General features: G+C 34.6%; 1 long non-coding RNA gene and 1 pseudogene across 1 annotated transcript; one reads left to right on the top strand and one right to left on the bottom strand.

The window, feature by feature from the left end:
* Nucleotides 1-929: 929 nt before the first annotated feature.
* Nucleotides 930-17899, bottom strand: LOC107195820. The gene is made up of 5 exons (XR_001517069.1): nt 17845-17899; nt 17025-17116; nt 11598-11607; nt 2863-3010; nt 930-1051 (listed from the first exon to the last, which is right to left on the bottom strand). It is a non-coding gene; the product is annotated as an uncharacterized LOC107195820 (long non-coding RNA).
* Nucleotides 5821-5939, top strand: LOC112481455 (annotated as a pseudogene).
* Nucleotides 17900-22132: the final 4233 nt, after the last annotated feature.

Below are 22132 nucleotides of genomic sequence, written 5' to 3'. Positions count from 1 at the left end.
TCTAATCCATACATTACAAAAAACAGAAGGTCATATGGAGTTTTAACAGTATGATTTTGTGCTCGCTTTGGCAGAACACATACTAACAACATGCTTTCAACTTATTTTTCACAAAACAAACAGCCTACCCAAATAGCTGCTTGTTGTTTCTAAGTAAGAATTAATTAGATTCCATTAGAAACAATAATGTTTTCCTTGTTAATCTCCCTCGAGGGTAGGATCCACATCTGATTTCTCTTTGTGTAACTCCACGGTTCTTACACAGAGTAGATATTCAATAAAGGTTGGTTGAGTAAAAAAATTTTTAATTGAGTGACAAAATAAATGAATTGATGTGGCTGATTCTTGATATCACTAAGCCTAATGGCCCCTTATAACAAGTTTTACTTCCTAAGCCAAGAGGTTGGATTTTCGGTAATTAAAAATACAGCCTTCAAATGCAGCTGGGCATTTCTATTTGGGGAAGAACTTGTGAGGTGCTGGAACAATGTTATATATTAATTCTCTGGGAAGGCTTGGTATACAACTACCATACAGGTGTTTCCTGTTGAGACTACAAGTTCCCATATAAGAACTCAGAAGACGGCTGAAAACAAAACTTAGCCCACTTAATTACATTTGCCCAGTGTGCAGCATAAAAGTCATTGACCAAAAATAACATGTTTAAGTAATGTTCAAGTTGAGATACAAACCAGCACAGTCAGGAAACTCAAAATTAAATCTGATCTCCACCCTTCACTTGCCTCATTGTGCCCAAGAAGTACCAAGGTCAGAAATTAATTGGAGGCACTGCAAAACACAGCCTGCAATATTTCAGCTTAGTAAGGTCACAAGGAAAACTCAGTTAAAGCTTTATTAGAGCAGTTTACAGGAGCACATTACTGTGAATGTAAAATTAGAGTTTTGCTTTGATAGATGTGTCACCTACCCAAGGTAATTTGTTGGGAATAATTCGAAAGTGTAAGTGAACATAATTAAGCTTCTGTTTTATGGCAGTCTGGTCATTTGTCTCCAGATGCACTTGTCTCTGTAGATTTGACACTGCAAATGCCTAGAATATAATGAGACACATTTCAGCCACTCAGTTTTAAGTTAGTATTTGGGCATCTGTGAATTAAAAGACAGCCTTAGAATTGATAACAAAGTTGCAATTAATATTTTTATCTATCTACTTTCCTCTGTAGAACCATTAAGTATAAGAAAAATCTCAAGTATATCATCACGAAAATTCCTATATATTCCATATTCACAATATATTCCATACTACAGTGAAGCCCTTGAACAATCCTCCCCAGAATGAAAGATGCCACACTCAGCTGGGATTACAAATACCTATTTGATTACTAAAATATGTGGAGAAAAGTATTCCCTTCTTTCCTTATGTTTATACTTTCCTTTTAGAAGTTTCTCTAATTCCGGATTAACTCATTGATTTCTTTCAATTTTATTAGAAATTCAATTTTATTATACTTTCCTTTTAGAAGTTTCTCTAATTCCGGATTAAATCATTGATTTCTTTCAATTTTATTGATTTATTTCAATTTTATTGTTGTTTAGTGTTAATTAAGCTATTTTCTTTAAATAAAAAGCAATATATTTTTTCAAGAAAGACTAAAGAAAAAAGTAAAAAGAAAACAGCTATAGAAAATACCAGATAGTATAGGAATTTGATTTTTTATTCAATGCTTAATCCTCTGTGGTATACTAATTGAAGAACAGAATTTAATTTATACTAAAGAGTCCAATCATACTTACCAAGATTAAGATCAAAAGATAAATATTTCATTAACTCAGAGTAGCTACTATTTCTTGAGTTATAGTTTGTCATTTTTCATCTCATTATACAAGTTAAACTAGAATAAATTATTTTGAATTTAAATTATTTTTATTTATATTTGGTTATCATACTGCCACATTGTTCCCAAATGATGAAACTTAAAAAGATGTATTGATAGTCATACTTATAGTGTATCGTTCGAAATGCTGCTGAACATTTCTAACACATTTGCTCTAATTTGCAACTATTCATGGATGTTGCAACTGCCTATATTTCTTGGTATGGAAATTAACCAGTAAAACAGTACAATAATATTAAATATAAAGTTACAAGTCAGACTGATGCTAAATAAGTAAATATCTTTTATTACTCTACAAGAGATTTTTAAATATAAATATAAACTTCCGTTGGCATCAGATCTGTTTTTATATTACTTGTATGGTTTTGGCTTCCAGGGTCACTCTGTTTATTCTTTTCTCAAGAGATCTGGAAGAAGGGCTCATTATGAGGTTGTGCTAGGCACATGAGTTCAGTATGCAGACATTCTAGTTCTAGAGACTTGTCAATTGTCTTCTATGCGTCTAAAGAGCAGACAAGCACATAGTGAAACTCTATTGAAATGTCTAGTTTCCTCACTACCAGAGAATTACCTAAGAACAATTCTGTATTCACCATTTTCAGGCACAAAGGAAGAACAAAAGCCCACCCCAACATGAACTGCTGAACAAAATACCTTTTGTTATCAACTAAAGTACTCTTCTGAATCCTCAAAACAGCCATTGATAGATTTTTTCCCATATACATAATTTATGTCACCTATTTAATTTTTCATAAGTTAAACAACTGTTAATATTAGTTCTTGACTTTCATAAATGGCAAAAACAATTAATTTTTCCCCAAATCCAATTGAAATGCATCCTTTCCTTTCTCTAATACAATATAGAGCAGAGACTTGAATATTTGTAGCCTTAAGTTGAAGAGCAATCTTAAGAGTCCCTGACCAGACAAAAGCTTCCACATTATGAGCAAGTCTGAGCAGAAGATTGCTTAAGGGGAAATCCTATACCACATGATACATCACTGACCTTTCTCCTCTATTCTTGTTACACAGAGAACTGAACCCCTCCTCTGTCTCCATTTATAAAGTATTTGACAATGACTGATAGTTTTATTTTTTTCATAGCGGTCATTGCATTAAAATGGAGTTGTTGTTACATGGAGTATTGGAGAGCACTGTGAGTCTGAAAAAAAAAACAGGAAAAAATTTGCACAAAACCTTCATCTGTCAGGATGTATCAAGAGCCACCATTTCAAATTATAAGTAACTTTTAAACTCCCAGTATATAATAAGAATGAGGAACAATCATATACTATAACAAATATAATTATTTGCAATGCAAACTTGGGTCACTCTCCTGGCTCTTGGATTAGAGGAGGAGTTTAGATGTGAGACTGCATCAAGAGGCTTTGATAACTTTCCTCTTTAAATGTAGGTCAGAAATAGGACTAAAATTCTTTGCTTAGATCAGGTGAGGGGTTAGCATGAAAAAAAGGCCTGGTCTCAAGAATTAAGAAGAAACCGACTCACTCTTAAACTACGTAGTTATAAAGTATATGAGTACCTTGACTCCTCCGCCTTCTTCCTGAAGTCCCTAAATCTAGTCGACACCTTTTAAATGTCTCTTGCATCTTTCCACTTTTACATCCACAGACACTCCTCTGACTTGGCCTCTTTTATCTCTTCCTTGGATTCCTTCTACCACTGTTAACTGGACAACCCGTCTCCCAGCCTCCTAGGCAGAGGAAGGCTAGAATTGTTCCCATGTACATGCATTGCCAAGTTTGCTTGTTTTGATGCAATCTCTCAATAAAAATGTTCAATTATTATATGCAAATATTTCTTATCAAAAGCATGTCACAGATTAGAAATTCCATAGCTCTGCATTGGTTTTTTTAAAAATAATTTAAAACCACACAGATCCACTGACTTAAAATAGTGCCCGTGAGAACATTACCAGATCCCAGGTATGCCACCTAAATTAAATGCCAGATAAGACCCAGACAGTGTTATCTTCTCAGCCTGTTCACCAAAATTTCATATGTGGATGCTAGTGTAATTGTTTTGTGCTTATTGTGGATTTTGGATACTTTTTTTAAATAATGAGTTTGAGCAAATGTTAGGTATTTTTCTTCAGAAAACATTCCAGCTTAAGTCAATGATTCTACATGGATACAAACAACAAGTTTATAAGTGTTATATGTCAGATAATCTGTGGCTTCCAAGTGTGTGTTGTTTGAGTACAGGGGAAGAGAAAAAGAAACAAAGTGTGGCCACTTGTTTTCACACAAAACAGAAGACCTGGTTGAGCTCTAAAGAGGGATCTAGTTCCACCTTTCCTTTTCTGTCAGTAAATGACTAAACCATCCTAGGCCTGCATTCTGAAAGCAGGATTCATGCATAGTTATCATTGCATACCTTGTAACAGCCTGTCACAGTGCTGGTGTATTGTAGGCAAATTAGTTTTCTAATGCTGTAACAACTTAGCACAAATCTAGCAACTTACAGCACAACCCATTCTTTACTTCTCAGTCCCGTAGGTCAGAATGCTAGGCAGGCTCAATTGGATTCTCTGCTTAAAGAGTCACAACATCAAAATCAAGATATCAGCCAGGCTACTCTGTTATCTTAAGGCAGAATTAGCCCCTTGTGGTTACTGGACTGAGGTTCCCATTTCCTTGGTTGCTGATATGCCTTGTCATGTGGCTTCCTCCATCTTTAAGCAACTAACACCTTTTCAAATTCTTCTCACACTTAGAATCTCTGTGACTTCCTCTTCTGCCACCAGGAGAAAACTCTCTGCCTTTGAAAGGCTTGTGTGATTAATTTAGGCCCACTCAGAAATCTTCCTAGTGTAAGGCTCAGGGATTCATAATCTTAATTACCTCTGAAAATGCCTTTCTCCGTGTAATATAATCACAGGAGTAACAAGCACAAAGGTCATGGGGGCCATGTTAGAATTCGGCCTACCCCAGCAGGGGTGAAGTTTTTAACTCCTCTTGCTATTGTGCTTTCTAGTGCTATGGACAAACAAGAAATTCTTTCTGATGTCCAAGAATCAGGTGTATGCCACAAGGGCCTGTTCTGTCTTTTGTGGATTAGCATTAATTATCCCTAAACAAACATAAACTTGTGTTTCTCCTCTGTGGTGTATAGAAGACATACTTCTCTCTAATTTACATTATTGAACGTAACAAGGCCTATTGAAATAGGTTGGTCTTTCTCTTCAATTCTCAACATGGGATCAATTGCTCAGCATCCTTGAAGGTCTTCAAAACTTTTTTTCTTCTCCTACCTGTTTCTTCCTAGGCAGTCTCAATCAGACCCACAGCTCTAAATACCAGTACATTTGACCCTTGAACAACACAGGTTTGAACTGCACAGGTCTACTTATATTCATTTTTTAAAAATATATGCTTTTTTTTTTTCAGCCCTTCCTGTCCCTGGGTTTTCATCCATGGATTCAACCAATCAAATCAGAAACAGATCAGAAATAGAATTTTTGATCCATGGTTGGAAATCTGTGGGTGTGGAAGACTGACTTTACGTATTGTTCTAGGCCATTTTAGATAAGGGACTTGAGCATTTGCAAATTTTTGTATTCACAGAGGACCTAGAACAAATCTGCCACTGATACTGAAGGATAATTGAAGTCTTAGGGGAGTCAAAAGTTATATGTGAATTTTTAACTGTGCAGTGGATTGGCACCTGTATCCCTGCATTGTTCAAAGATCAACTGTATACACTGTGACTATAATACATAGCTCTGATTTTTTCTATGAATTCTAGACGGCCTTCATGAAACATATACTTGGATGTTTATAAAGTATATATTCCTCCATTCATCATTCTTCACACACCCCAAACCAGCTCTCTCGTTATTCCCCAAGTCAGTAATTGTCAATCTTACAACCTAATTTCTCAAGCCAAAGGTATCAGAATCATTCCCAATTTCTCCCTTTTTCCTCCTCTTATCTAAATTCTAGTCTACGACCATACCACCTTGAACAAGCCCGATCTTGTCTCATCTCGGAAGCTAAGCAGGGTTGGGCCTAGTTAGTACTTGGATGGGAGAACACCTAGGAAGACCAGGTGCTGTAGGCGTAAAAACTAAAAAATAAAACATAAGAGATTGTAGCAGTTAAAATAAAATAAAATAAAATAAAATAGTAAATAAATAAGTAAATAAATTCTATAGTAAGCCTTATTCATACTATCTCTAAAATATATTTGAAAACAATTTACTTCTGAATAGTGGAATTACGTCATCATTATTTCACACCACTGATTAATTAAGGCATCTGAGCAATGATTCTCAATGATCTGGAAAGACACTTGCCTAAAAAGAGAAAAAAAAAATCAAACTTGAATCCAATTAAACTTCTAGCTCTAAGTGCCAATTTACAGAAGATACAGGAAATAAAAGAACATATAAAATGATGCCATTAAGATGTAAGTAGGAAAATCCAAATTGATGAACACTCTTCAATAAATAAATTACGAGAAAAAGGAAACCATTTAAAACTGGAATCATATCCCATCTTTTTCACCTTGTCTCCCTAATATCCTTCCCTAATCTTCTTGTTCAGCTGGAATAAAATCTAAACTTCATACCTACGAGATCCTTTGTAACCTGAATTCTGATAATCTCTTCAAATGTGTCCTGTACCATTCTCTCTGATGCTCGTGGTCCACCCTGAGGTTCTTTTTGTCTTTCAAACATGCCATACTTGTTCCAGTTCAGGGTCTTTGTCTCAGAAATCCCCTCTGCTGACAGGCTCTTCCTTCCCTCTGGCTGGCTTCTTCTTGTTATTCTGGTTTTAGATGGCCTTTTTTGGTACCACCAAAAAAAAGAAGATACTCTGTCATTGCCTATCACAGGTAGTTAGGTAGCTAGTTTGTTCATTTATTACCATTTTATCCACTAAAATGTAAGCTTCATTGGAAGAGGAACTTTTTCTATCTTTTTCAGTATTATATTCCCTGTGCCCAGAACTGCCACTCAACAAATATAACTTGAATAAGTCAATGAATTAATTTACATAGAATCTGTTTCTCTTTCAGTTCTACAATTGTATAAATCTTTCTTCAACAAGTATGTGACTAAGAAGACTGAACACAAAAGAGTTAATCTCTCATGTTGTAGGCGCGTGACTTTTACAGTTAACCTCTCTAAGCCTCTGTCTACTCTGTAAAACAAGGATCCTGCTAGATTGTAAGCACTGAGTTATTATCCCCTATCTTTCTCATGATGGTCCAAGTAACTGGTTACTTAACTAGTTTGTACATTTGGTCTAACCCATTCTTTATACTGTAGCTTGAGTTATCTTTAAAAAATTAGATCATGTTATGTCAGTACTTAAAAACTTTCGACAGCTTCCTGTTACTCCTTAAGATACTCTGCTAGGCCCTGAATGATCTGGCCTCTTTGCCCATCCTCAGCCCTCTTTGTGAAACTCTTAAGTACACTATAACCTTCTTACAGGAATAATATAATGAAACAGAGTAATAGAAATCGAACACGATATTCTCCTTCTGTAAAACAGAGTAGTAGAAATGCCTCCTGATATCTAACGCATGTGGTAGATCACCATATCACCCGAGCGTACTTCATAAAAGCATTTTATCCATACGTCTTACTTAGTGTATTAACAACAAAATTTCCTTGGCTATTTTCCCCCTACTATATTAATGTTTAAACTTTCTTGTCCCCTATTCACCTTATATTGGCCTTTTCTAAATGTATTCTTTTTCAGAAAATTAATTTTCTCAAGATCATCTTGTAGTTTATTCCTGGTTTCTAGAATGTTAAAAATTGTCACCAAATTTAGTAATATCTGCAGATTTCATGAGCAAATTCTTAATTATATTGTCTTAGATTTATTCATTGCAATTACCATGAGTTAGAGCAATATGCCTTCCTAAAGTTTGGAGAAGATCAATTATGTTAAATATTTCAAATATCAGAATTTGTGTCAGATCAGAGACAAATCTAGATTAGACAAAACATAAGAAACATCATTTAAGGAACTTTTTTATCCCCAAAAGATTAGGTAAACTGACATATCATGTGCTTTTTTTTTCTCTTTGTGGTTTTATGATCTTTTATTTACAGGCTCTATAGGATTTTCAGTCTAAATGCAATTAATTAATTTGCATTCAAGTTGTTTTCCTTTTTAATACACAGCAGTTTCCATCCTAATGTAGCATATTGATTTAACATTCTTTTAAAATATCATTTTAAGATCTCAAGTATATAAAGGAAAATAGATGTAACATATTAATGCTGGCTTATATACATATTCTACTTGACATTTATATGGAACATACAAGAAAATAGCTCCTTTCATTTCAGAATGGTTGTCATGTCTTTGATTAGAAAGCAAGAAGCCGAACTGCATTCTGGGACGTTGTGTCTTGAAAACAGTCCATGTTTTTATCCAAAGAGACATCTGAAGAGATACAGACAGCTGCAGACCCATCCCACGGCTGAGAAGAGCCATCCAGAGAGTCCTGATGAGGCAGCTGCCTGCAGTCCATGGGGTAATGGCTGACCTCTGAACCCTCCTGACAGCTAGCCTTCTTGTCATCCTGCTGTGCAACAAGTCAAATTAGGCTATAATTGCTCTCCAGACAACAGGCTGCAATTATACATTCAAGTCTCAGAGTCTGGCAGGAGGGAGATGATTGTGGCTGGAAGGGGATGAGGAGAAGTCAAAAAGTCACAAGACAAACCGCTTTTTGATACTTTTCTCTAAAAAAAAAGTCTGACTGTAATATGTGCTCCCTGAAGAGGATCAAACCACACTGGAGAGCTACCATTCTCTTATTCAAACTACCACAAAGACATTGGTTTCATAGACTTCAGTAGATGGATACACCAACGGCTATGTGACTGTTTAATAAGGAAAAAGAAAGACAGCTGTGGTTCCCAGAAGTTCCTGTGCAGACGCTGTTTACTGTTACTGATTCATTTTAATTAAACAAAAAACAAATAAATAATAATAATAATAAGGGACCAGATCGGGACTGGGAGATATATGACACACAGTCATACATTTCAATATGTTCTAGCAGATCGACTACTTCGTTTTTGCTATTTAATTTATGTAAAGTCTAGGAACTATTCATTAGAGGAAGCCATAGTTATTCTGAGCAAATATTTCTAAAGCCCTATTTTAAAATATGCAAAATATTTTGCTCCAGCAAATTAAGTAGGCTGAACAGTATAGGAATATCAATAGAAGTAGGTCTGCCCTGGCTGCCTTTGAGACTGCAAAATTATCAGCATTTTCTACCCTCTCTGTCCAAAGTTATAGATTTATTACACAATTTAGAGTTTTTTTAGGAATGAGATAACTTGCATTGGTTTACCAAATTTCTGACATTTGCTTGTCCTGTGTCTGCTTGAATGCCTCTAGGATTAAACACTATCTCTTAATGAGGCAACCCAGGCCATCTAGAAATAGTGCTATTAAAAATATCTTCGTGTTAAAACAAAATTTTTTGCTTTAGTTACCTTTGTATACTAGTCTCTGGTCACATTTCACTTGGAAAATCTTGTAATATTTAAAGATAACAATAATGCTACTCCTCCCAGCCCAAACATTCTTTTTCTTTTTTTTTTCTATGACATGATTGGCAAACTCATATGAACACATATCCATATGCTTTATGGCACCTAGAACTTAAAACACAATTCCAGAGGTGTTCTGACAAATGCAGAACAGTCTGGTGCTGCTCTTTCGCAGTGCTATCATTTCTATCAATAAGCTTATGATCACAGATGTTCTCTGAGCACTCACATTAAAATGTTGCCTCTCTTGGAGCTTACTATAAATCAAATCCTCAGTCTTTTTTACATATGCTCCAGTGTTGTGTGTGTGTGTGTGCGTGTGTGTGTGTGTGTGTTTTCCCACACCACCAATTAATTCAGTTCTGACACTATTTATCTGAAGATAGCATCAGATCTCGGATTAAGGGCTCCGTTCCACAGTGCTGCCTCAACTTCAGACACCAACTGCGGTCAAGTTCTGTGCTTCTGACCCTCTGACTACAAACTAGAGATTCCTATGACTTCTTTCTTGAATTCAATTAATTTGCTAGAGCAGCTTACAGAATTCAGAGAAACATTTACTTAACATTTACCAGTTTATTATAAAGGGTATTATAAAGATTACAGATGGAGAGATATATAGGACAAGGTGCATGAGAAGGGACAAGGAGCTTCCGTGTTCTCTCTGGGTGCACCATTCTTCCTGCATCCCCACATGCTCACCAATATGAAAGCTCTCTGAGCCCCGTCCTTTTGGGGTTTTATGAAGGCTCCATTACATAGGCATTATTGAGTAGATCATTGGCCATTGGAGACTGATTCAACCTTCAGCCCCTCACCCTTCCCTGGAGGTCAGTTTCAACCCTCTAATAACAGGTTTGGTTCCCCCAGCAACCAAGACCCCATCGTAGGTTACTTAAGGGCTTGCTAAAAGTCACCTCATTAACATAACAAAAGGCAACTTTTGTACTCTCATCACTTAGAAACTCCCAAGAGTTTTAGAAACTGTAAACCCTACTAAGACCAAATATATATTTCTTATTGTAAATCATAAATCAAAATCACATGTGCTAAGCCACATACATTGCTATTTTCCTTGGGTGTTTTCACTTTGCTTTCTTAGACTCAAGGGCTAGTTCTTACATTTATCTTTGTTAAATTTCATCTTGTTGATTTCAACCAAAAACTTCCAATTTTTGATATCATTCTAGATCGCGATTCTGACATTCAAAGCATAAGTGGCCAATAAAATGTTATTTATGGAATAAATTAAGCAAAACTACCAGCAAAATACAAATAAATTTTATAAATTTTTATCAATAGGTTTAAAATTATATATCAATACAATTATATCATTAGAGCATGCCCTCCATATTTCACAAGTAATAATTCAACTAAACTAAATAGAGCCAGGCTGAACACTAGACTCTTGTATTAGGATTATATTAATCTAGTAGTAGGAAGAATCATCTTGAAATCAAAAATTTATATATTGGCACTTCCCTTTGCTTGTTGAGTGGCTTTGGAAAAGTTCACTTACTTTCTAACCTGTAGTTTTCTCATCTGTAAAATTGGAATATATCTCTCATAGTTATATCAAATATTACATTAAATCTTAAATAAGATAATGCATATGTTTGGTACAATGCCTGACACATAGTCAATGCTCAATAAATGATAGCTACTAGATTATTATTATAACATTTTTATATTTATTATATATTATATATTATATTATATATATTATTATATTTTGAATAAAATTCTTACTAATGCCTCTATACATTTGTCATACATCTGCTATATATTCCTGATCATTCAGTCAGATAAGCTCATGAAATATGGACATGAATTTAACCTGACGTGACTACTTCCAAATGTCTCAGAAGATCCATGTGATATCCTAGTAATTATTTCTTAAATAGTCATTGTCCTTTAAATATTCATTCCAGATCTTGCCTGGAATGAACGTCAAGTTCATAAGTTTGAAATAAATATCCTTACAAGAAGTTTAAGCTAGTTCAAACTTTTTTCCTAAATATTTATTCTCACTTAGAGTTCTTTAACCAAATACCTTGAAAGTTATTTTTAATGACAGGATGCAGTAAAAAAAAAAAAAAAAGAGTATATGTAGAATGTTCTAATTATCTGTTATTCAGCTTCCTCACATAACATTCTTTTTCAAATAGATTTCTTCTTCTAGAAACCAGAGTAAGTCTCCAACATGAACGAATACATCAACTAGCAGAATTAATTCATGGATTGATTTCAGGGCAATAAATTAATCCCTAATGGAGCAAATTCCAAGACTTAAAAATATTTAATGTCATACATTCAGATAAACATAGAAATACATGTTTTTCTATCACCATAAACCTCAAAAAATCTAAGGAAATATTGTCATGTACTGAGGGCATTAATTCAAAAGAACTAGTTTTAGTCATTAACTTTCACGTGACTTTAACATGACTTCATCTCGAAGCCTTGTAATTTTTTTCAATTATCTTCAATGTGATTTTATACTGAAGGCTCATATTTCTCATATACAAAATAAAATGAGATGTTTGGATAAGGTGGAATTAAAACAAATATTAATATCAATGACAAAATTATTATATAATTACTAAAGTCTCTTCCAGCTCCAAAATTTTGTCTTCGATTTTGTGACTTTCGTGGACAAAATGACTTGAAATTGATTAAACACAAGTAAACAGGCATTTTTCATCTTGTCTAACATTGATGTATCAATGTTAATGCATCCTTCCCAGACTATTTAGCAAAATATAGGAATGTGTAAAGATAGATGATCACAACTGTTTGAGAACCAAAAAGAGGGTGATAAAAAATTAATTTCTTAATTGCAAAGCATCCCTTTGTTAATCTTCACTACTCTGCTGTAGTGATTCTTTACATTTCAAGAAGTAAAGTTCAATAATATCCCCAACTCCTCTTACCTTTTCTACTTCCCTACATTTTTCTATGGCCACCGTTCTACCCTTAGCTGTTAAAAAAATCAGTGTTTGTGGAAAACAGTGCAGCATGATTTAATGAAGATCTGGATCAAAATAAAAATGGAAGAATTGTCATAACCATCCATAATTTATTCAATTAAAAAGGGATGGGGGTTAATGTTGTAGAACCTTTAATTCTGTTTGCTTCTGACTGAATTCTCTATAAAAAAATGACATCTCACTCTGGAAGAAAGGAAAGTTCATCCATTCAGTTAAGTTGACGGACAACAAACTTCAAATGAGGTATTTATGAAAACCTGCAGGATGGGAAAGGCCATGAACACTACATAGCTGGTAGAGTTCTTTGTTTTTCAGGAAACTTTATTAATGTCTGGGCTAGAAGTTAAATGAGAACACAAGCTCTCCATCATGCATGATTTAAAGATACCAACTTTTTAGAGTTAGGCTGGCATAAGTCCATTGTATGGTCCTTCTGGAAGCTGCTAGAATCCAATCACCTGAAAAAGTACAGAAATAAAAAGTAAAAATGAAACACAAAAAGAACAAGCGATAATCAGACTTTCAAGAAGCATTAAAGATTGTTCGGCTGCTATTTGGCTGATGCCCTAAACAAAGTTCAAGCCAGTACTTAATAATTGTCAGAGATGTAGCCTTTTCTACAGTTCAAGTGCCAACATGCTTGATGTTTCTTCTGGACACTGAGATTAAGTATTGTGCATCTAAAAATCTAAAGAAATAAGTAAAAGAAAGTGAAAGTAACACCAAGTGATACCAAGAATAATTTGGTAAATCATAAAATAGATGATACAGAAATATCTTATTTTCTTTTAATCTTCCAGGTTCATTTAATTAAGCACTTCTTTATGGAGTATTTACTCTATATTATGCACTGTGCTACAACTCTGAATAATTGATAAGGACCCTACTTTTTAAAGCTTACAATCTAACCGAAGAGCTTAATATCTTCTATAGAACATAACTGACGAAATTTTATTTATACTTTGCTATAAATTAGAAAAAAAACAACTATTGAGTTAGATGAGGCTTTTTTTGGTGGCAAGAAACAGATTCATGTAATAAGTTAATAAGAAGAATGGAAAGTATTAGAAAGATTCAGTAAAATCTCTGAGACCATAGCGTCAAGAACACAGCCAGGGCTGGTCAAGAGCTAGAGCTAGAACTGGGAAACTTTCAGGAACAAAGGCTATTTTCTAGAATTGAAAATCTAGATCTCTTTTTCCTGTTGTTCTTAGTTATCCTATGTCTTGCTGAACACCAGTTCTCTCTACTTGTTATCCTAAAGTGGGTACCCACGTGGCTGTCTCAGCTTCAGCTTCAGCCCCAGCCCTACATTGACTTCAATGTCTGGCACCCAAACTTGACAAGAATCCTGTGTTTCTATTTCAAAATCAGAGGAAAGAATGTAATTGGCCCAGCTGAGCATATGTCGCTATATTTCAGTCATCTGTAGTGAAAGATAGAGTCACATAGTACAAATTTGGCTATGGGAACTTACCCCTGTGTGGATGGCAGTTCTCCTGGAAAAAATGAGAACTGGACAGGCAACAGAAGTTGTTTGAGCATTGTGTCTAATTTCCACAACGTCAAACAAATATCTTCTTTGATAAATAACTCTTATTATATATGTAGTCATATGCAGACTCTATGTAGGCTATGAAGAAAAGAGATTAAGTTATTTAAAACAAAGTATTTTTAATTTCCTCATCATATAATTTTTCAGGCTACTATTCAAACTTGAAACTGTTCAAAGATGAAATCTTATACTTTTAAGTTATTAATAAAAACACTTTTAGTCTAAAATTAGATTATATTTAAAAATGAGATTAATGACTAATGAAGATGAATTTGCAATTATTTCAAACTCAGAATGTGTTTATACATTCTATAACACAGAGATTTTCTTGGATGCCTTGATGACATATGCTGACATATTTTGTATTCCTGTAACCACTACTTTAAATATATCTGAATAAAATATTTATCACAGCTTATCATAATGCCATAATGACTTATTTTCATGCAATGTATTTATATATCTTTCTCTCACTAGTGTGTAATCTTCTTGAGAATAGTGCCTGTAACCTTTAAAATAAGTTAACTATAGATAAATACTTATGTTGGCTTAAATATATTTATTTATTTTTTCAAATTACATGTTATTTCTTATTTATCTAGGGGAGAAAAATATCCAGCAACCTCAACCACCTATTTGAGGCACTCCTTCACTGTTTACTTATTACACCTTATTACATGTACTAAGTAGAAATTACCAACCTTTTCAGATATTTAAACTGTATTTGAACATATTCTGGGTTACAGCCAGACACCGGGGAAGTTGAAGGTGTGGGCAACAGCAATAAAGATGGGGAGTTGAGAGTACATTTTAAAAACTGATTTAGAACTTTAAAAATTGTAGTCTTAATCCTATTTCACATTTAAAAATAATACTAATAAATAAAAATCGCTTTAGTTTTAATATTTTATTCTCTCATATATCATACCAACTATAAAAATTGAATAGATAAAAATAAACCATTTGAGAAATAGGTTTGTTGTTTATGTATTTGAATGAAAGCCTTACCTATAAGTTAGCTGAATCAAATAAGAGGCTAGTACCAGCATTTAACAGCAGTAACTTTCTAAGGAGACAGGCAGTTTCCTTTTTTGAACTGATCCATTCTAAATTTAAAAACTGGAAATGGAAAATAGGAAGAGGAATGCCAAGTTAAAGTAATAATTTAATATTTTAATTTTCTCATATAGTGAATGACATTTATTTTGTATTTTAAATATTATTTATAATTCTGATTATGTAGAATTGAAAAAAATGAAGAGTATAAATAACTAGAATGGAATTTTATTTTGTTCCACTCTTTTATAAGAAAAACACAAATTAATTTAAACGCACATCAGGATCATATTAAGAAAAGAACCGATAGAAGAAGTAGTAAAGTTCATAGAAACTATTTCTTCTCTCCTTGGTCAGCGGAAGACTATACAATGACAAAAGGCATTGCTCAAAGGTCATAGAAAACCCAAAAGTGCTTTTAAATAATCAAAAGGCATGAAATTAAAGTCAGTACAGTATTACTCTTTGGTACACATTTACCGTTTTTAACATATGTTAACCCATTATGATAATATGGAAATAATACAGAAAAATGAGGGAAAAAAATGAATATCATTTAATCTTACTACTTCTTAATAATTAAGGTTAATTTTTTGATGATATCTTTTTAATCTGCTTTCTCTACCTTGTCTTTAGAAGAAAAAAACTGATTTTTAGGGACCTTATATAAAATTCTGTATCCTATCATTTAGCTCCAGTTTTTTCACTTAATGTTATATCATGCATTTTTCATGCCATTCAAAAGCATTATTTTTGATGGCTATGTTATTTTTTTTTTTCAGTTTAAAGACAACTTTCATAACCTTGCATCTATATTTTAACTTATAGCTTATTTCCAATTGTTTATTATAAATAAAACTGTGATGAACATTTTTAGACCCAATGTATTCTCTTTATTATTGCTTAATGACACATTCTCAAAAGTGGAATCTTGGTCACAGAGATGTTTTAAAGGTTTATGTATTTAAAGTAACTCAGCATAGTAAAGTGAACAGACATCTTAATTTCAATTTACATGTGAGTTCTAATCCCGGCATTTTTCTCAATTACTTTGTAACACTGGTCAAATGAGTTCACTGTGCTTGTCTTCAGTTTCCATACTTATAGTGTAAGATGGCCAACCTAAGTTATTTTAGGGTGTCAGTTTTGGTTATCTATGACTGAATAACAAATTACCTCAAAACCTAGTGGCCTAACAACAATCATTCTGTTATTTCTCATGATTCTGTGGGTTGACTGGGCTTAGCTCTATGGTTCTTCTGCTAGTCTTGCTTATAGCACCTTAAAAAGCTTCGGTTAGATGGTGGGTGCATATTCAGTGTCCAAGATGACTTTACTCATGTGCTTGGCACCTTGGCAAGGATAGCAGGATTTCTCTCTCTCTTTCTCTCACTTTATCTCTCCCTCTCTCTCTCAGTCTCTCTCTTCGTCTCTCTCTTTCTCTCTATATAGTCTTCATATATAGTTCTCTTCACATGAACACTCTCCATAGTATCTCCTTGTCTCTCCATGTGGCCTATCCTTCAGAACAATAGGATAGGCCACATAGGCTCTCAGAAATACAAGCACGTCATCACTTCTACCCCATCCCATTGAGAAAGCAAGTCACAGGATCAGCCCAGCTTTGATGTGAGGGGAACAGAACAACAGCACAGATATTGGGATGCACGTTTCATTAGGAGCCATCTTTGGTGAATAGCTACCACATAGTATCTGATTGGAGCAGTATCTTCAGAGCTCAAGGATTTTAATTATTTAAAATTTGCAATCTATGTATGACAAGTTCCATGATAGTCGATGTATCCCCATTGGAGACAGTCAAGGATGCTCATTTAACCAGAATACTCGATTCTCAACACTTCTAGGAAAAAGAGATGTGCACTCTGTAATTTTCACCAAATAATTATACCATCTTCTTTGTGTTAACAATCTCCACATTGACATGTCAATCATTAGCTGCACATAAGATACAAATAGACTGAACCTCCCATGTTCTATCCCACGGAGAGTACCTGATAGGAGATTCACCAGTGTCTGAGGGGAATTGAGTTTCCTTGCGTGGATTTTAGAGGAAAGTAAAACTGACTGGATTTTACTGATACTACTCATGATTAGGGAAATCAAAAAGAGATTAACCAAAAATGAGTCCCCAGAGCAATGGAAAATGAATCAGCTTTGCCTAGCCTCTCCTAGTAAAAATTTATACTCCTTTCAAAAGATTAATTTTATTACTTATAAATGAACATGTACACTAAGCCCAATAGAACTGAGACTGCCAGGCTGTGATAAAACCAAATAACAATTGTTACAAACAGATAGCAAAGCCAGACTCGATAACATTTTTTTAATCCTCAATGCCAAATTACATATGCTTAAGAAGAATATTTTTTTTCTCCCACACTACAGAAAATGGCAGCTTTTTATTAAGTCTATCTCTTAAAACTTAAACATTTGGTCTTTCTCCCCACTGCCTAACAGTGAGAGCTAAAGCTTCTGGAGGGTTTTATTTATTTATATGGCATTTGCCTTGACGTTTTCCAAGTAATAATACATAGTAACAGAGACAGATGAGAGTTCTGTGTCATCCTTTCCCTCAGGGCAAACTAGGCACAAATAGACCTCTAATGAAAGAATCCACAGAGCAGGACAATAAATAATGGGGCATAAAATGGGGAAAGCAGTTTTTGAGCACACTCTTTAAAAAAATACAGAACAGAACAGTGTTCTACTGAGTGAGGTAAAGCCTCTTCAACTTTCACTTCATACAGTGAGTTTTAGCTCCATTACTGGGTCCTTTCCCACTAACCAGGTTACTTCTAAATCTGACATCACTTGCTTTGGTTTCAATAAATAGCAATGATTTTAATGGTGTCTTATTAATAAAATGTCATTTATTCCTAAGTAGTAGCTGACATATAGGGAGATCTTTAAACAAAATATAAATATGATTATTCAAGCCATGCTTATTTCCTACCAAGCAATTATGCATTTATTCAACAAATATTTTGTGATTGCCAACTCTATGCTAGACACCATGCTAAGTCCTGGGAATACATAAGTGTATGAGATATGGTTTCTATTCTGAGGAAACTTTAGTATAGAAGAGGAAATAGACCACTAAGCAGTCTAGAGCCCAAAGAAGTGATATCCACTAATTCTAAAGGTTCAGGGAAGGATACTTGGAGATAATGTTCAGCCTGAGGTAGAAAAGATACAGAAGAGTTAATGAAGGAAAGAGAGGTGGTATTAGAATTCTACAGAGAAACAGAACCAAGAGTATACATGTACCTTCATGTATATATGAAGAGATTTATTACATGGAACTGATTTGTGTGATTATGGAGCCTGACAAGTCCTATCATCTGCAGTCAAACAGCTGGAGACCCAAAACAGCCAGTAGTGTAGTTCCAGCCCAAGTCTGAAGGCCTGAGAACCATAAGGCACAATGATGTAATTTCCTGTTAGAAAGCTAGCAGGCTCTAGACAACAAGATGTGATATTTCAGTTTAAAGCTGAAGGAAGGAAAAGACAGATGTCCCAGCTCAACCAATCAGGCAGGAAGAGTTCCCTCTCACTTGAAAGGGTCAGCATTTTTCTTTCATTCAGAGCTTCAATTGATTGGATGAGGCCCACCCAGATTAGAGAAGACAATTGGCTTTACTCGGTCTACAAACTCAAATCTTAATCTTACCCAAAACATCCTCTCAGGCGTATCCAGAATAATAATTGAGCAAATGTCTGGGCATCCCTTATCCCAGTCATGTTGACACATGAAATTAACTATCATAGGAGGTATGATAACAATGAAAGAGGGTAGTTGTGGGGGTACTGGTCAGGGAGAAAGTTTTCAAGAAAAGGAACAGAAAGTGTAAAGGTCCTAAGGACCAAACATGGCACTAGGAGGCCTACAGACTTTGGGGAGTCAGAAGATAACATCTACCAGTCTATACTTCAGAATATTCAAGATTAAGAGCAGGAGCCACACATCCCGAAAGAGCTCTAGACATACTACTTGTGTGTGCGTGGCCTTCAGCCTTTGTATTTAAATGTGTAATTTGTGTTTCACTAGCTCATTCCTCACCTGCTACTGAAGGGCCTCTAGTTTTCCATAAAGTCTATTCTGTGCAGTTATTTCCAGAGATTCTCAGAGGAAATTAAAACTGTCCTCTTAGATTGGTGTTTCTCAACCAGGGAGCATTTTTCTCCCCCAGGGCATTTGGCTAAGCAGATAATGATATTTTCAGTTTTCATATCTAGAGAGGGTGCTATTGGCATCTACTGTGTCTCATATACATTATGTCATTTATTCCTAGAACAAAATGAGTTTTACTTATTTTACAAATAAAGCTATTAACACTGATAGAAAAGTAGCTTGCTCAACATGTACCGCTAATAAAAACAAAAATTTGAAGTTTTAGGTTAGAACCAGTTGCAACTTTTAACTGCTCTCTCAATCAGTAAACTGAACTGCATGAAACTCAGACAGGTGACTACTCTCCATGGTTCACTGTGGTTTTGTCCTGTGTTCATAACGAGACCCTTCTCACATTCCCTATCCTGTCATCCTAAAAGAGATCCAGCTTAACAAAACATCAGCAGATAACATGGAAAAACAGAAAAAACATTTTACTATAACTATAAAAATTTTTATTTAAACCATATTTGTTCCTTCTTCAAGTCCCCTTTCCAATGCAAGTTACTGTCTCCTTGACTCTACATCTATCTGCCGAATGCATGCACAATCGCTAAGTTTTCTTCTGTCGTACAGAGCAATTCAGCTTTAAAACTCAGGTTGCAAACCTCAACCAAAAAAAGAAAGGAAAAGAAAAAGAAATCAGAGATTAGATATTCTTTCCCCCTAAAAGGGTGAGAGACGATCTTAAAAACAATAGATGATATGCCTCCCTCTTGGGAGTTTTTGTCTCAGAATTTTATTTTAGCAAAGTTCATTAAAAAAAAAAAATCCTTTCATAGTATTGAGGGAATAGGGGAATACATTTCTCAAAATTCCCCAAATTTACATTTAAAATAGGGATAATTTTTATTCTGTATAAATTATTCCCCAGTAAAACTAGTTTTTAAATGTCTACTTAGAAGGAAAGTCTCTGTAGCAATGAAAATATCCTATAAGCCAAATAGCTAAATAAATAAAGGTATATCTTTCAGTCACCAAAATTTTATCAGCCCAGACTAAGATTTTTTTAAAAGACTTTTAACTAGGAAAATGAAAAAAAAAAAAATGCATGATGAAAAAAAATCAAACATATTTAGAAAAATATCTGGAAGAAAGGAAAAAGCAACCTTCACAGTTATTGCTCAATGTCATAATATTAGCAGTAATTGTAATTTTTAAAATTTGCTTTCTTATGTCTTTCCAACTTTATATAATAAACTTGTATTACTACTTTAAGCAGAAAGAAATGAACAAAAATTTTAAAAGCTTTTCAAGAATCTCTAGCTTACACAATGGGAAAAAAAAAAAAAAAAGAGCCATAGAATGGCATACAAGGCCCTCCTTTATCTTTAGGCCCTGCTCTAGCCCTGGCCTTTAATTTTCCTCTTTCTTCCTCAGAAATTGTGTCTCTTCTCTGTCAAGTAGACTCTATCTTAGGCTTTCAAGCCTTTGCTTTGCACGTGTTATTCATTCTGTGGGGAAATACTTCTTCCCACACCTCATCTATCTCAGGCCTTCTAGTCCCCCTCTACTCAAATGTTCCCCTGTTCTTCTTCCAAAGAGTTTCCTACTTTCTACGATTAGCACATGTTATCACAATACACGCTAGAGAGTCCCATATTTCTTTTTCTATATTAGTTAGGAAGGATTAGGCTATATGTGGTAATAACAAATAACCCCGAAATCTCAGTGGCTTAATGCAACAAAATTTTGCTTCTCAGATGTGTTCTATGTCCCATATGAATTTGCAAGAGGGTCTACTGCTCATAGTTTCTCAGGAACTCAGCATCTCATAGCGGCACGCAATGGCAGATAGCGACACCAAAGAACCACAAATGGGTGTTTTATCACCTCAGCCCAGAAGAGACACGTATTACTAATGACCACATTTCATGACCAGACCTTGTCACTGAGCCTGCCTACCTGTAAGGAGCCTGGCAACTTTAGGGGGGAAAATGGTGGGTTTTATTTTCCCTAGCACACTCTAGAACTCGAGTTTTCAAAAGATAGGGGCTGTTCTATGTTTACCTTGCATCTCCAGCACAGAATGCAAGGCCTGGATTTTAAAAGATTACTAGATACTTGATAACCCACTGACAAATGAATGTATGCATAAAGAAGCATCATATGATTAAAAAGAAAAATCTATAGCCTAAATCCAGTAAGAAATAGTAAACATTAGGTGGACAGCACATAACTAAGCATTGATCTATATGATATAGAACCCAACTTTAATAAATGAAGAGCTATAGATCTAATTGTATGTTTCAGAGAAAATAGGTAGAATTTGTTTTGACAAAGGGGGAAAAAGAAAAATTTGAGGAAGAAGAAATTAAATAGGTAAAGGAAAAAAGGTAGCAATGATCATAGTAAACACATGGGGTTTCAGGAAACTGAAACTAATTGAAATGTCCATTAAGAAGCTGCATAACTAGAACATAGGAGAGAGAGGCAGCCTTGACCCATATTTTGAAGAATCATAAGGAAAGAAATAGAAGTTAATGTCATAAGAATAAATGACTGTTCTGAGGGAGAGTAGTTATAGAAAAGAGTCTACCTCATAAGATATTGTGATTCCCCTGCTTTTGAAAACTCCTGTGTGTTCTAGAGACTCATATGAAAATGCAGAGCAGCTGGTGAGCTAAGAAGTTTAACCAGCATCAGCAAACACCTGAGAGAGACTTTACTTTCCACTGAAATTAGCCATCTAATACTGTTAAGGCAGCTCTGGGAAGTCAGGGTGAGAACTGGGAAAGAAACCTGAACTGGAGATGGGAAGGTGACAAAAACAGATCAAAGTAATTTCTCAATTCCATCTAGGACAGGTCCTGCTCTTAAGAATAATGAATATTGCATAATCTTATCAGAATTTCTATGATAAGTACTAGTCCAGTTTATTTTAATTAACATTCAATTCTGTTCAGAGTGTCAGTTATATCTTTAAAA

The sequence above is a fragment of the Pteropus alecto genome, unplaced genomic scaffold (assembly GCF_000325575.1).
Source record: "Pteropus alecto unplaced genomic scaffold, ASM32557v1 scaffold72, whole genome shotgun sequence".
NCBI lineage: Eukaryota > Metazoa > Chordata > Mammalia > Chiroptera > Pteropodidae > Pteropus > Pteropus alecto.
Note: the sequence above shows the minus strand (reverse complement) of the source record. Positions and strands in the feature narration are given on the sequence as shown.